We start from the raw sequence: 14278 nt of genomic DNA, 5'->3' as shown, positions 1-14278 counted from the left end.
TTGGGAACAACTGTATCCCCAGCAACTGACAGGTGACCAGGCACTTGGAGACACTTGGTGAGTGTTTGTTGAATGTGCAAATGAATGAATGCATGAACTACACAGCCCTGATCTTAAAAGACTTGCTTTATGGCTGGAAATAGTGAACAGAGCTGATGATGAAACACCATTGTTTTTCTTTGTGAGCAAAGAAGGTGTACCAAACCAGTCTTCGCACAGTGAACACGCTCTGTACTGAGAGAATGGCTAGAATTAAGGTTTCACACAGACGTGTGTTAGTCCCTACAATCCCTCTGGATGGAAGTTTTGCATTGGAAAGGTGACACTGAAGGTGAACCACTCCAAGGGGATGACTGCTTCAACTCTCTCTCTTAACGGGCTCCCAAGTCAGTTCAATGTCAACCACACAAACCATCTCCCTGCAGGGCTTGGACATATATAGACTGTGGAATTTTGTTTTTTGTTTGCTTCTACTGCAAAGGGTCAGTACTATCTTAGTGAACAAAAGAAGAAAGCAAGGTGTCAGGTGCTGGTCAGAGCAGGCTTCAGAGCTGGGGAATGAAAGGACAGAGAATGAGGAAGAAGGGGAATGAAAGCTATTGGAGAGAAAGAAGAGTAGGGAATAAAAGCAAAATCAGCTTTACAGTTATTCCCCATGGTTGAGAAGAAAAGCCAAGTTCTCTCACTTGCAAAGAAATCTGGGGCAGACAGACACCTCAAGATATTCATTATTTCTTTGAATCTTTAATTGGGCACTTCAAAAGATCACAATTAAGGTTTTTACAAATATAAAGTTTAAGTTGAAAGGAATCCATGGAGACCAACCCTATTGAATCTTCTGGTACCAATGGCCTTATTAAAAACAGGAGGGGGTGATGGTACAAAGACACATTCCTGAGTCACTTGTTAACAAAAGCATTCAGACTTTCCTCCCTCTGTTAATGGGCTAAGAATGAAGAAGAAAGGCAGGGAAAGACAGAAGATTATGCTCTATTCAACTGTAACAGCATGATGGAGACCTGCACTCTGAGTGGCAACGTCATTCGAAACGCCTGTGAAAATAAAAGTTAGGGAAATTATCATCCATGCTCTGAGCTCTGCCTCTGTGCTTGTTAAGACATGAATGCTCTGTGAATCAGCTCATCATTCCTACTTTCAGGTGTTAGTTCACACCTAACACTGGATGTGCCCCCCAAGGACTCCCCCTGCCCAGTATCCTGCTCAGTGCTGCCCTGTACAGTAGCTTGCTTTGCTCTTGATGTTGTCATGATGGACTCTGTTCTGATGCTCTCTAACTTGTGATTGCTTTAATGATATCCACCCTTTCTCCCTGCCTTTGAGTCCCACTCATTCTCACAACCAGTAGTACCCACTGTTCTCCTAATGTATGGTGCTCTGCCCAGCCTCTGCAAGGAACAGGCAAAGGAAGGAACCTCAGTCCAGCAACTTTGAATTTCATCACTGTCTTCCTTGCTGTCCAATGGGTTTGCTTGTTCTGTCTTTAACCCCATCTTTGTTTTTTGGCTTTTTTTTTTCTTTCTTTCTGTCCTTTTCAATGTAACTAAGCCCACACAAGATATTTTAGAGTTCATCTCCCCACCCAGTGCCCTAGATCAGCTATGACAGAGGATCTGGGTTGTTCCTGGAAGGTTTCGTTTGTTTGTTTTTAGTTTTGCTTGGATTTTTTTGTTTGTTTGTTTTGTTGACTTAAAAAATGCATAACCTAAGAGTTGCAAGTTAAGTTTTATTTGGAGCAAAATTAGTATGACAGCTCAGGAGACAGCATCCTAGATAGTTCTGAGAAACTTTTCCAAAGAGGCAGGGGGGAAGCACAGTATATGTGTGGTTTGGTGAAAGGGAAAAACATGCAATCAAGCACATGCTGGTTACTGAACTTTACTGCTAGTCACGAGGAGCAGTCATCACCATGAAGGAATGTAGTATTTTTCTAGATATGAGGAGGTACTAGAATTGGGCCCATAAAGTTGACTCCTGAAAATATCTATCTAAAGACCTATTCTGCCAGTTTTTCCCAGAGCACAGAGTGCCTCATTTTAGCTCTCCACCCTGAACACATTTCAGGAGGGTGTTGACAGTCAGCAGCATGTGATTTAATCTTTGTAGTGGTAGATGGCAAATGCCAATGGCGAATGCCAATTGTAGTTGACAGTTTGTTTTTTTTAAGTTCAGAGTCCTAATCCTGAGCTCTGTACCTTAGAGCTGAGCAGTCATTGTTTTCTCAGAATGTCTTTGAATCTTTGCTGGGACTTCTGCTCTTTTCTGAGGCCACTGTGCTCTACATGGGCAACAGAGCCTGATGGTGGGGTTGTGTTACACTGAATCATAGTTTCCCTGGACGTCCACCAAGCCTCTTCTGACCCTCCTATATCTTCGATTGAGTGGCTTTCCAAAATGCCTGATGCAGCTTGTGTATCTGTCTGATTTCTGAGAGACTACACTCTCTTCCTGGGTTTCTGATGGAGATTTGTTGGCCCTATCCCAGCTTGGATGATTATAAGGCATTTTCTACTTCTATTCATTGCCTCTAGCTTCCTTCTCTAGGCTTGTCTTTCTATCTCTGTTGACTTGTTGTCCTCCCATCTATCTATACAATTCATCACAGATGACTCTTCTGTGATGACCCTAGGGAATTAGTTGAAAGTAGTGAAAGAAAGCACATTTATTGTAAATTTACCCAAAGCCATGCATGACTTTCTTAGAAAAGCCATATTTTCAACATCAAGAACAAAATAGCTAGGTATCCATTGAATCTTCTCCCAAACTCAGTGGGAATAATTCTTTCTAAGGATCACCTTCTCTAAGTTTCTTCACATTTCTCTAGTTATATCAAAAGAAATTAATGTTTTATTATTACCACAGACTGCACCATGAAGAACAGAGATTAAGAAAGCCAGTTGAATATAGAGAATGGATAAAAAACAGGGTCCTACTGTATAGCACAGGGAACTGTATTCAATATCCTGCCATAAACCATAATGGAAAATAATAAGAAATAAAATGTGTATATATTTATGTATAACTTAATCACTTTTCTGTACAGCAGAAATTAACACATTATAAATCAACTATACTTCAATAAAATATATTTAAAAACAAAGAAAGCCAGTTGAGTATTCATAAAGTTATCCCTTACAGCAATATTGCATAGCAATTTATTTGATAATACCTAAATTCCAGCTGTATGCTACAGGTTGACCTGTGGTTCACTAACAAAAATAGTACTTTTAAGCTTAAAAAAATAAAATTGATTTCTGTCAAATAATACAATGTGACTCACTGGATGTGAAAAAAAGTGAAAAAAAAAATCAAGGGGCAAAAGTACATATAGTATGATACCTTTGTGTAAAAAGAAAAGCACTGAAGATGTACATGTATTGTATATCTTTATTTGCAAAATAAATATAGGAAAGATAAATTTGCAATATTTGCAAAATTTTTGCAAAAATAAATACAGGAAAACTAAACCAAAATCTAAAGAAAAAATTTACCTGTGGATGAGAGAAAAGTTGGAAGGATAGGAATAAAAGTAAGAATTTTCAATATAACAGTATGTATTGTTTTGACTTCAGAAATGTGTATTCTGTATATACACAAAAACTAAAATTAAAGCTCAAAGCATGAAAAAGTAAACAAATGAGTAGATTTTAAAAGACAGAAATAAAGAAAACCACATTATATAAATCAAATTGCCAACATTATCACTCAAGAAAAATCATTGATTATTCTAGTAATTTTTGATCAGATTATTATAAGCATGCACACTTAGTGGAATGTATTTCAAGGACAAAATAATTGCAAAATAAATATTGATCTTTTTCAGTAGGCTGATTGTCATTTGTAACTCGGTGGTGTTTCTGAAACCATTGTTCATGTGTTGTGGGTTTGCATGAGTAAATAAATAGAATGATGATGTTAGAAACCTTTGTTCTCACTTAGAAATAAGTAAAGATAAAAATATGGAATCAGTGAAGGTGAGGAAGAACACTGTACTTTTGCTTGTGAATTGTAAAATTAATATAAAATGACTAAAAAAACATAAACAACAACAAACAACAAAACAGTTGTGTTCATTGAAAAAGCTTAGAAACAAAGATATCACATTACCAACTAGCTCACCTAGCCCCCAAATCGTGGTTTCTAAACATTTTTTTCTCATTAAAACAAACAGGACTCTGTAAAAAATTCTGGTTCAGATTTGGTGCAGGGGAAATATGATAATATGAACTTAGAATATCTTATTGTATTAGAAAGCAAATCAAAATGGTACAAGTTAACTCTTTTGCAAGGCAGAAATAGAGACATAGCTGTAGACAGCAAACATATGGACACAAGAGGGGAAAGCCTGGGGCAGGGGTTGGGGGATGAACTGGGAGATTGGGATTGCCATATATACATTACTAATAATGAAAAAAAATATATCAAATTATACACTTTAAATATATGCAGTTTATTGTATGTTAATTGTATCAATAAAAGTTCTTAAAGAAAAAATAATAAAGAAAGCAAATCAGTGAAGACTTGTATAGAATGACAACAGGACAAAGGAACTGGCTTTAGGGTCATTGGATAAAATTTGAACAAATTGAGAAAAATAAGAAAAATGGAGAATGCTAGCTAAAAATATGTAGAAACAGTGATAGAATTTTTAAAAATCAGAATTTTGAACCTCTATTCTAATAAATGATTAGCAAAGATTAGCAAATGCTAAATCTGTTGGATGCTTCAAGAAGGTAGGCATGAATCACTAGTACAGAAAGCTGTTGAGAAAGTAAAGAAAGATGAGGACTAAAATTATCTATTGCTTATTCTACAGAATATTAACAAGATTCCCTAAGCAGAATAATGAGAAATAAATCACTATTGACCTCCATTCATCCCTTTGCTTTGCACCGTCTGGACTCTCTTTGTGTTGTAAAAAAACTCATTCGAGTTTTAGATTTTTGTTTGTTTGTTTAATACACAATTGTCTCTTTTTCCACAGTTTTGTTTTGCTGGGACACAGTTCTATCCTGAAGACATGGTTTCCTAGTAACCACACTGGCAGGTGATGCTCAGTTTCCATAACCCTTAAGAGCTGGAAGCACTGTTGATGTTCTCTTATATACTTGTTCATATTTCAGATACTAACACGTTTATGTTTCAGGTCCCAACTTCTCCAAACTCTTTCAAAACTTATATTTCTCTTTATGATTATCTGGTTATTTGGATTATTATATCTCATCATAAGAAATTATGCACTAAACTTTTGGTACTTCCTGCATTTCACAGATAACTTTGGCATGTGTCTCACAGCCCTCCTTTACTCTTAAAACCCTGTCATTCCAAAGGTCAACTTCAAAATCTGTATGGATAAACCGAATATATGCATGACCATAAGGATTCTGAGCTCTTCAGGTCCACAAATCTTCATAGGTTATCTACTTGGTTAACTTGTGAGTACAACAGTCACACACACCCCCAGCCCCCAAAATGACTCACCTCTAAAATTTTACTCTAACATTCAATTGTCTGACCTTTGCCTTCTATGTTTTATGCTTTCTTGTTGCATTTTCTATTTCTTCCCCTTCATTATCGTCACGTGGAATCCCTTCCTTTTTTCTTCAGCCTATATACCTCCTGGTGCAAGGCTTCACCATCTTCTTATCCTGATCTTCCACATATATGGATGACAAGGTGAAACTGAGCAATTAATAAGCTAATCATTGCATTGTAATTCTTAATACCTTTTCCAGGTTTTTTTATTTTTTCTTCTTCTTCTTGCATTTCTGCTTTCATAGTTCATAGTGAGCAATCCAATCTAGTTCTCAATCTCAGAGGGTCAGCTTCTAATATCTCATCATGAAGTATAATGCATGCTGTAGGTTAGTAAATACTCTATCTTATTTTAAGAAGAGCGCTTTTATTCCTGGGAATTGAGGATTTTATCATAACAGGTCTGTTATTTTTATTGCACAATTTTCTGTATGTAGTGAAGTGATTTTTCTTCTTTACTCTGTTAATGTAGAGAATTATATCAGTTGTTTTCAAATATCAGACTAACTTCATACCTCATAGAATAAATAAAATTTGGTCTCCTTAATCATGATTTGTTACTTGTTTTGTAGTTTGCTGAGTGTGTGCAAATTTTTTTAAGGGTTTTTTATCTATCTTCACACAAGAAATTAACTTACTATTTACCTTATAATTTCCTTGACAGATTTTTCTAAAGCTTGGTGATCTCTTAAAATAAGTTGGGAATGTTCTTTATTTTTTGAAATTGTATTTAAGATTAGTGTATTTCTTCCTTAATTATTTTCTAGAATTCAGTAATGGAGTCATCCAGGCATGAAGTTTTCTGTGGGAAGTTCTAAAACTGTTGATTAATACTTTCAATGGATATAGAATGATTTAGTCCTCGATTTTTCTATGTTGGTAAACTGCATTTTTTAGGAATTTTTCCATTAGTAGACAAAGTTTTTAATAATATTTTCAAAATATTTTAATATGTGCAAGGTTTTTCATGGTGTATACTCACTCATTTCTGATGATTTTCTTCTGCAATTTCAGTAGATGTTATCATTTTTATTAGTGTTAATTTTCAAAGAGCTGTCTTTGGCCTTATTGATATTTGGGTTTTTTTTAATTATTAATTATTAATTTCTGCTCTGAAATATATTATTTGTTTTATTTTTTAAATGTCAGCTTTCTTGAGGTGTAACTGACATTGTGAAAGAGTTCCCCTATCTAGTTAATCAACAAATACAATATATGGTTTGCAAATATTTTCTGTCTTTTCATTTTGTTGAGGGTTTCTTTTTCTGTGAAGAAGCTTTTAATTTGATGTAGTCTCACTTGTTTATTTTTGCTTTTGCTGCATTTCCTTTTAGTGTGAAATCCAAAAAAAAAAAAAAAAACAACTCATTGCCAAGAGTGATGTCAAGGATCTTACCCCTAATTTATTCCAGAAGGTTTATGATTTCAGCTCTAACATTTATGTCTAATGCATTTTCAGTTGATTTTTGTGTATGGTGTAAAATAAAGGTCCAGTTTCATTCTTTTGCATGTGACTGTACAGTTTTTGCAACACCATTTATTGAAGAGACTGTCCTTTACCAATTGTACATACTTGGCTACTTATCATAAATTAATCATATATACATGGTTTTATTTTGAGATTCTCTATTCTGATTCATTGATATATGTTTCTGTTTTTATGTCAACATTATACTGTTTTGATTACTGGAGTTTTGTAAATAGTTTGAAGTGAGGAAAGGTGATGCCTCCAGCTTTGTTTCTTTTACTGAAGAATGTTTTGACTATCCAGGGTCTTCTGTGGATCCATACAAATTTTAAGATTGTTTTTTCTAGCTCTGTGAAAAATACCATTGTAATTTTGATAGAAATTTTCATTGAGTCTGTGGAGTGCTTTTGCTAGTATGAATATTTTTACAATATTATTTCTTCCAATCCGTGAGCACTGAATATCTTTCCTTTCATTTGTGTCTTCTGAAATACATTATTTTTGTTTGTTTTTACCTTGTTTGGTTTTAATAAGGTGTTAAGTTTCTAACTTTTTGATATTAATGCTTTGTATATTGATTTTCCAATCTTACCTAACATATGCTTTTGGAGGATAAAAGTAAATCCCTCAAAGTTCAGCATTAGTTGCATTTCAATTTGTGGTATGTGTTATTTTCAATATCATTTGGTTTCAAAGATTTTCTCATCTTTTTAATTTCATCTTTGTTTTGGGCTATTTAGAAGTTCATATTTTAATAGTCAAGTTTATGGAGTTGTTTTTTTTTTAACTGACATTTTGTTCTAGAGCATACTGTGTGATTGAAACCCTTTGAAATTATTGTGACTTGCTTTATAAGCCATTCTACAGTTAATTTTTGTGAATTTTCTATGTTGCCTTGAAAAATTGTATCTTCTGCCATTTGGGAGTACAATATTCTATATATGCCAATCAGACGACATTTGTTAATTGTGTTTTCAAGTTTTCTGTACTCTTTTTATTTGTTCTTCTTGTTCTATCAGTTACTGAGTTATGTTTGTTCAAATACCCCACTATAATTATGGATTCATCTCTTTCAAATTGAAATTTTATTATCTTTAACTTTATATATTTTGAGGTTATATTTTTGTTGCATATAACTCTAAACCACTATACTTGCCTGTAATTGCAGTTTTCTCATCTGGAAGTATATTTTTCTTCTGAATCTCCAATTTTCTTTTATTTTTTCCCTTGTTTCAAAATATTTTCTAAGTCTTTCTGAATTCAGTTTCCTTTTCTGCAGCTTCAAAAGTTGATGCTATGGACTTCACCAACCAGGCTTTCAGTTGGATTTGGCCAAAGGAATACAACGGAAGGATATGGAAGGCTGGCAGGAGAAAGAGTTTAATGAATTACTTATGTGCTCCTTTACTGCTAAACATTGGGTGACCACAGGTGAAACCTTCTATATAAAGTCACAAATTACATTAATCATCTCTCTTCTATAGCTAGTTATAGTTCTCTTCAAGTTCTTATAATCATGTTTTTCCCTTGATCCTTATTTTGTTTTCAACTTAATCCACATTTTTTTTAGTTTCTTCAGCTGAAGATTCTATTTGAATTAGTACACCAATTTCTGAAAGCATAACTTTTTTCCACTTTTCATGATTTAAAATGGACCTAAATAAAATGTTCACTAATCAATAACTAGAATTCAACCTACTGCTTAAGTTATAGACCTAAATATCTGATTACTAAAAAACCTTGTGCCAATGTATTAGTTATCTCCTGCATGTTCTAGATTAAACATACCCTCTAGGTTAAAAGTTTTATGTCCCACTCAAATATGTTCTTTACCTTCAATTTCTTACCAGGTTGAATGACTGTTGTAATGTGGCATGAATTTAGGACAGAAAATGTTTAATGTCAATATAGGCTTAATTGTGACTCTTAGAAATTTTTAACTCTCCACCCAAAGAAAACTTCAAGTATGTCATGCTAGTTTTGTTTTCTGTTTTCGTCTGTACAGGGAGTTTATTTCTTTTTCACCTTTCACTTACAATATCGTTTTTTTGTTTGTTGGTTGGTTGGTTTTTTGTTTGTTTGTTTTTGTTTTAAATCTTAGCTTTGTTTAAAGTCCCTGGGCTTTAACTGTTTTTTTTCTTCATTTATATTTTAAAAAGAGATGCTGAAAGTAGCCAGTATTAGCAGATTGCCTCAGGAAAAAAACTAGCTTCCATGTTTTCTTAACAAAATTTCCATTTTCAATTTGGTCAGATTTATTTTCTTTCTTTTTCTTTTTTTTTCTTTTATTCTCATTCTCTCTCTTTCTCTCGCTAGTTCAATAAACCATCTTGCTTATTTTACTCAACACCCTTATTTGTTTTCAGTGAGATAACTTTTACAGTATTCGACCTCCCATTAAATTGGTTTAAATTCCTCTCTATAATAAGTTTTGAATATCTTGATTAGGTGGTTGTGTAATCTCCACTTATCCTGACCTCTGTTTCTTAGAAGGAACACTAGCATGGAAGTGACATAACTTAAAAAATAGCTTGAGATTCAGTGAGTCCAGTGTATTTGCAATAACCTAAGTAACTTCAACTTTGTTGAGTTCCCTGATTCTTCTGGCTCAGTATTCTGTACATAAAGAGAATATTTAAGGATCATTTGATCCAATTGTTTCAAAGGAGGTGATTCATTCTCCTCCATTCACTGCATGAAGCAGCCACTGTATGAAGTAGCTAACCCACCAGGGATTATATGTTCCAGACTTTCTTACCTCTAGGTGTGGTCTTGTCACTTCTCATGATGGATTTGTTAGGTGCATGTGTGCCTTCTTTACTATTATCTTCTCCTCCCACCAGCTAGATGCAAATGGTTCCAAGGCAATAAAGATGAAGGAGCCATAAGATGGAAGTTGTCTTTACAGATAAAAGGGAATTACCTATCAACAGAAACACATTCATTGAGCAAGAAATAATTGTCAGTTTGTTAAAGCATTGCAGTCTTGATGTTCATTTGTTACCATATCATGGTTGGTATTTATTTTTATTGAATTCTACAACGTATTAGCCACTTTCTAGGAAATTTTACACGCTCTCTTTCATTGTTCAGCACACTTGGATGGCAGATTTTATAACTAATTTACAGACAAAGAAACTAATGCTTACGTAAGTTTCTTATCTTGCCCAAAGTTAAAGCAGAACATGTAAGTACCTATCATTTTTAGATAAAGAGACCATTCTCCCTTCGTTGCCCTTTTTCTAATAACAAAACACCTGTTTCCTTATCCTTTGGTTGGTCATATGATACAGCTTCATATTCAATTCCAGAAGTAATGGTACATGTGTAGACTACCAAAGTGATGAGCTGAAGAAACCCTCATGTCATGTCTGGATTGAGTGATCCCTACTTGACTACGTTAGTCAGAACTGGTGTCCAGAAGAGCCTCCATTAAAAACCAAGTTATCTGGACTTCCTCTCCAACCTCCCATGGCTGCTGAGAAAAGGAGTAACATACCTGAAGGCTGAGAGTCTAACAGTGTCCCTATGCTGGGTTTCCCCACTTGATAGTGTTAAGGAGAGCACTGCTCAGGCCTGCCCAGAGCAGCATACTTGCTCTTCTCTCCCTGGCAAAAAGAAATATTCTTTCTGTTGGGTAGCCTGCCTTTCTCCAGTTTTTCTGCCTATGACTACATTAGGTAATGAGAGTCTGTTTAGTCAATTCAGCTGTTCCTCAGAAGGTTTTCCTGGCACTGTCCTGGTTTTAGCATCGAAAGTGCCCACTGGGACAACTGGTCACCCTAAATCAAGGTCCACTGAAAGGTGGTAGGTGGCCTTGGCATGTTCTCCTGTAATTTTCAGCTCTCCCTGAATGTGGGAGGGGAATTTGGTGCCTGTCCAGTCAATGGTGATCAAGATGATGATGGTGACAATAGTGATAATAAAAAGAGCTGATATTCACTGATAGCTTACCATTTTGCAGTAATTACTGTAAGATTTTTACATGTTGTATCTTATGCCATCTTTCCTAAAACCCTAACATTAGTAATAGTGTCATCCCTATTTACCACATGAAGAAACAAATGGTTAAAGGAGTTAAGGATGTTGGTCAGAGTCTCCAGCTGGTTAGGTAGTGGAGCAATCTAATGCCTGAGCTCACACACTTACCAACTGGTATATTTTGATACTCCTTCAACACAAAAATCTAATGTCTCAGTTGGAGCCTGTGTGGAGCAGAGTAGGTCCTGTGCCACCTAGCCTCAGACTTTTCCCTGACTATGACCCAGGGCTGCACTTAGTTTCTAGCGACCTTCCACAGGGTTTTCAGAAGATTTGGAAATAAGCTTCATAGCATGGCACTTTCAGTTTGTGGCCAGATCTGTCTGATTTCATTATATTTACTCTATTAGCACTTACTAAAGATCTGCTCATCTAACCAGTATTCGTCTTTTTTAAAACAATTTTTATATCTATGATTATGTGAAATCATGACAAGATTGTTAATGTTTTTGATGTTATTATTTTTTTTAATTTTTATTTTATATTGGTGTATAGTTGATTAACAATGTTGTGTTAGTTTCAGATTTACAGCAAAGTGATTCAGTTGTACATATACATGTATCTATTCTTTTTCGAATTTTTTACCCATTTAGGTTGTTACAGTATGATGAGCAGAGTTCCCTGTGCTATACAGTAGGTCCTTGTTGGTTACCTATTTTAAATATAGCAGTGTGTAAATGTCAATCCCAAATTCCCAATTTATTCATCCCCCCACCCTTCCCCTTTGGTAACCATAAGTTTGTTTTCTAAGTCTGTGAATCTGTCTCTGTTTTGTAAATAAGTTCATTCATATCATTTTTTTTTTAGATTCCACATAAAAGTGATAGCATATATTGTGTCTCTGTCTAACTTCACTTAGTAAGACAATCTCTAGGTTGCTGCAAACGGCATTATTTCATTGTTTTCAATGGCTGAGTAATATTCCATTGTATATATGTACTGCATCTTCTTTATCCATTCATCTGTCAATGGACATTTAGGTTGCTTCCATGTCTTGGCTATTGCAAATGGTGCTACAGTGAACACTGGGGTGAGTGTATCCTTTTGAACCATGTTTTTCTTATAAATTTCCACAAGAGCATTTATTATACTTTTTTTTAATTTTATTTATTTATTTATTATTTTTTGGGAGGTACACCAGGTTCAATCATCTGTTTTTATACACATATCACCATATTCCCTCCCTCCCTTGAATTCCCCCCTACCCTCCCTCGAGTCCCCCCCCCCTCCCCGTCCCAGTCCTCTAAGGCATCTTCCATCCTCAAGTTGAACTCCCTTTGTTATACAACAACTTCCCACTGGCTATCTATTTTACAGTTGGTAGTATATATATGTCTGTGCTACTCTCTCGCTTCGTCTCAGCTTCCCCTTCACCCCCCGCCCCCTCCCAAACCTCGAGTTCTCCAGTCCATTCTCTGCACCTGCGTCCTTGTTCTTGTCACTGAGTTCATCAGTATCATTTTTAGATTCCGTATATGTGAGTTAGCATACAATATTTGTCTTTCTCTTTCTGACTTACTTCACTTTGTATGACAGACTGTAGGTCTATCCACCTCATTACATATAGCTCCATCTCATTTCTTTTTATAGCTGAGTAATATTCCATTGTATATATAGGCCACATCTTCTTTATCCATTCATTTGTTGATGGGCATTTAGGTTGCTTCCATGTCCTGGCTATTGTAAATAGTACTGCAATAAACATTATGGTACATATTTCTTTTGGGATTATGGTTTTCTTTGGGTATATGCCCAGGAGTGGGATGACTGGATCATATGGTAGTTCTATTTGTAGTTTTTTAAGGAACCTCCAAATTGTTTTCTATACTGGCTGTACCAACTCAGCTCCCACCAACAGTGCAGGAGAGTTCCCTTTTCTCCACACCTTCTCCAACATTTGTTGTTTCCAGATTTTGTGATGATGGCCATTCTGATCCGTGTGAGGTGATACCTCATTGTGGCTTTGACTTGCATTTCTCTGATGAGTAGTGATGTTGAGCATCTTTTCATGTGTTTGTTGGCCATCTGTATGTCTTCTTTGGAGAAGTGTCTATTTAGGTCTTCCGCCCACTTGTGGATTGGGTTATTTGCTTTTTTGGTATTCAGCTGCATGAGCTGCTTGTATATTTTGGAGGTTAATCCTTTGTCCATTGTTTCACAGGCAACTATTTTTTCCCATTCTGAGGGTTGCCTTTTAGTCTTGTTTATGGTTTCTTTGGCTGTGCAAAAGCTTTTAAGTTTAATGAGGTCCCATTTGTTTATTCTTGATTTTATTTCCATGATTTTAGGAGGTGGGTCCAAAAGGATCTTGCTTTGATGGATGTCAAAGAGTGTTCTGCCTATGTTTTCCTCTAGGAGTTTGATAGTGTCTGGCCTTACATGTAGGTCTTTAATCCATTTGGAGTTTATTTTTGTGTATGGTGTTAGGAATTGTTCTAATTTCATTCTTTTACATGTTGCTGTCCAATTTTCCCAGCACCACTTATTGAAGAGGCTGTCTTTTTTCCATTGTATATTCTTGCCTCCTTTGTCAAAGATAAGGTGCCCATATGTGTTTAGGCTTACCTCTGAGTTCTCTATTCTATTCCATTGATCTTCCTTTCTATTTTTGTCTTGATCACTATGGCCTTGTAGTATAGTTTGAAGTCAGGAAGCCTGATTCCACCAACTCCATTTTTCCTTCTCAAGATTGCTTTGGCTATTCGGGGTCTTTTGTGTTTCCATAGAAATCGTAAGGTTTCTTGCTCTAGTTCTGTGAAAAATACCATTGGTAATTTGATTGGGATTGCATTGAATCTGTAAATTGCTTTGGGTAGTACCGTCATTTTCACGATGTTGATTCTTCCAATCCAGGAACATGGTATGTCCCTCCATCTGTTTGTATCATCTTTGATTTCTTTCATCAATGTCCTAAAGTTTTCTGCATACAAATCTTTTGCCTCCTTAGGTAGGTTTATTCCTAGGTATTTTATTCTTTTTCTTGCAATGGTGAATGGGAGAGTTTCCTTAATTTCTCCTTCTGCTCTTCTGTTGTTAGTGTATAGGAATGCAAGAGATTTCTGTGCATTAATTTTGCATCCTGCTACTTTACTAAACTCATCAATTAGTGCTAGCAGTTTTCTGGTAGAATCTTTAGGGTTTACTATATATAATATCATGTCATCTGCAAAGAGTGACAATTTGACTTCTTTTCCAATTTGGATTCGTTTTATATCT

Source organism: Hippopotamus amphibius, chromosome 8 (assembly GCF_030028045.1).
Source record: "Hippopotamus amphibius kiboko isolate mHipAmp2 chromosome 8, mHipAmp2.hap2, whole genome shotgun sequence".
Lineage (NCBI taxonomy): Eukaryota > Metazoa > Chordata > Mammalia > Artiodactyla > Hippopotamidae > Hippopotamus > Hippopotamus amphibius.
Note: the sequence above shows the minus strand (reverse complement) of the source record.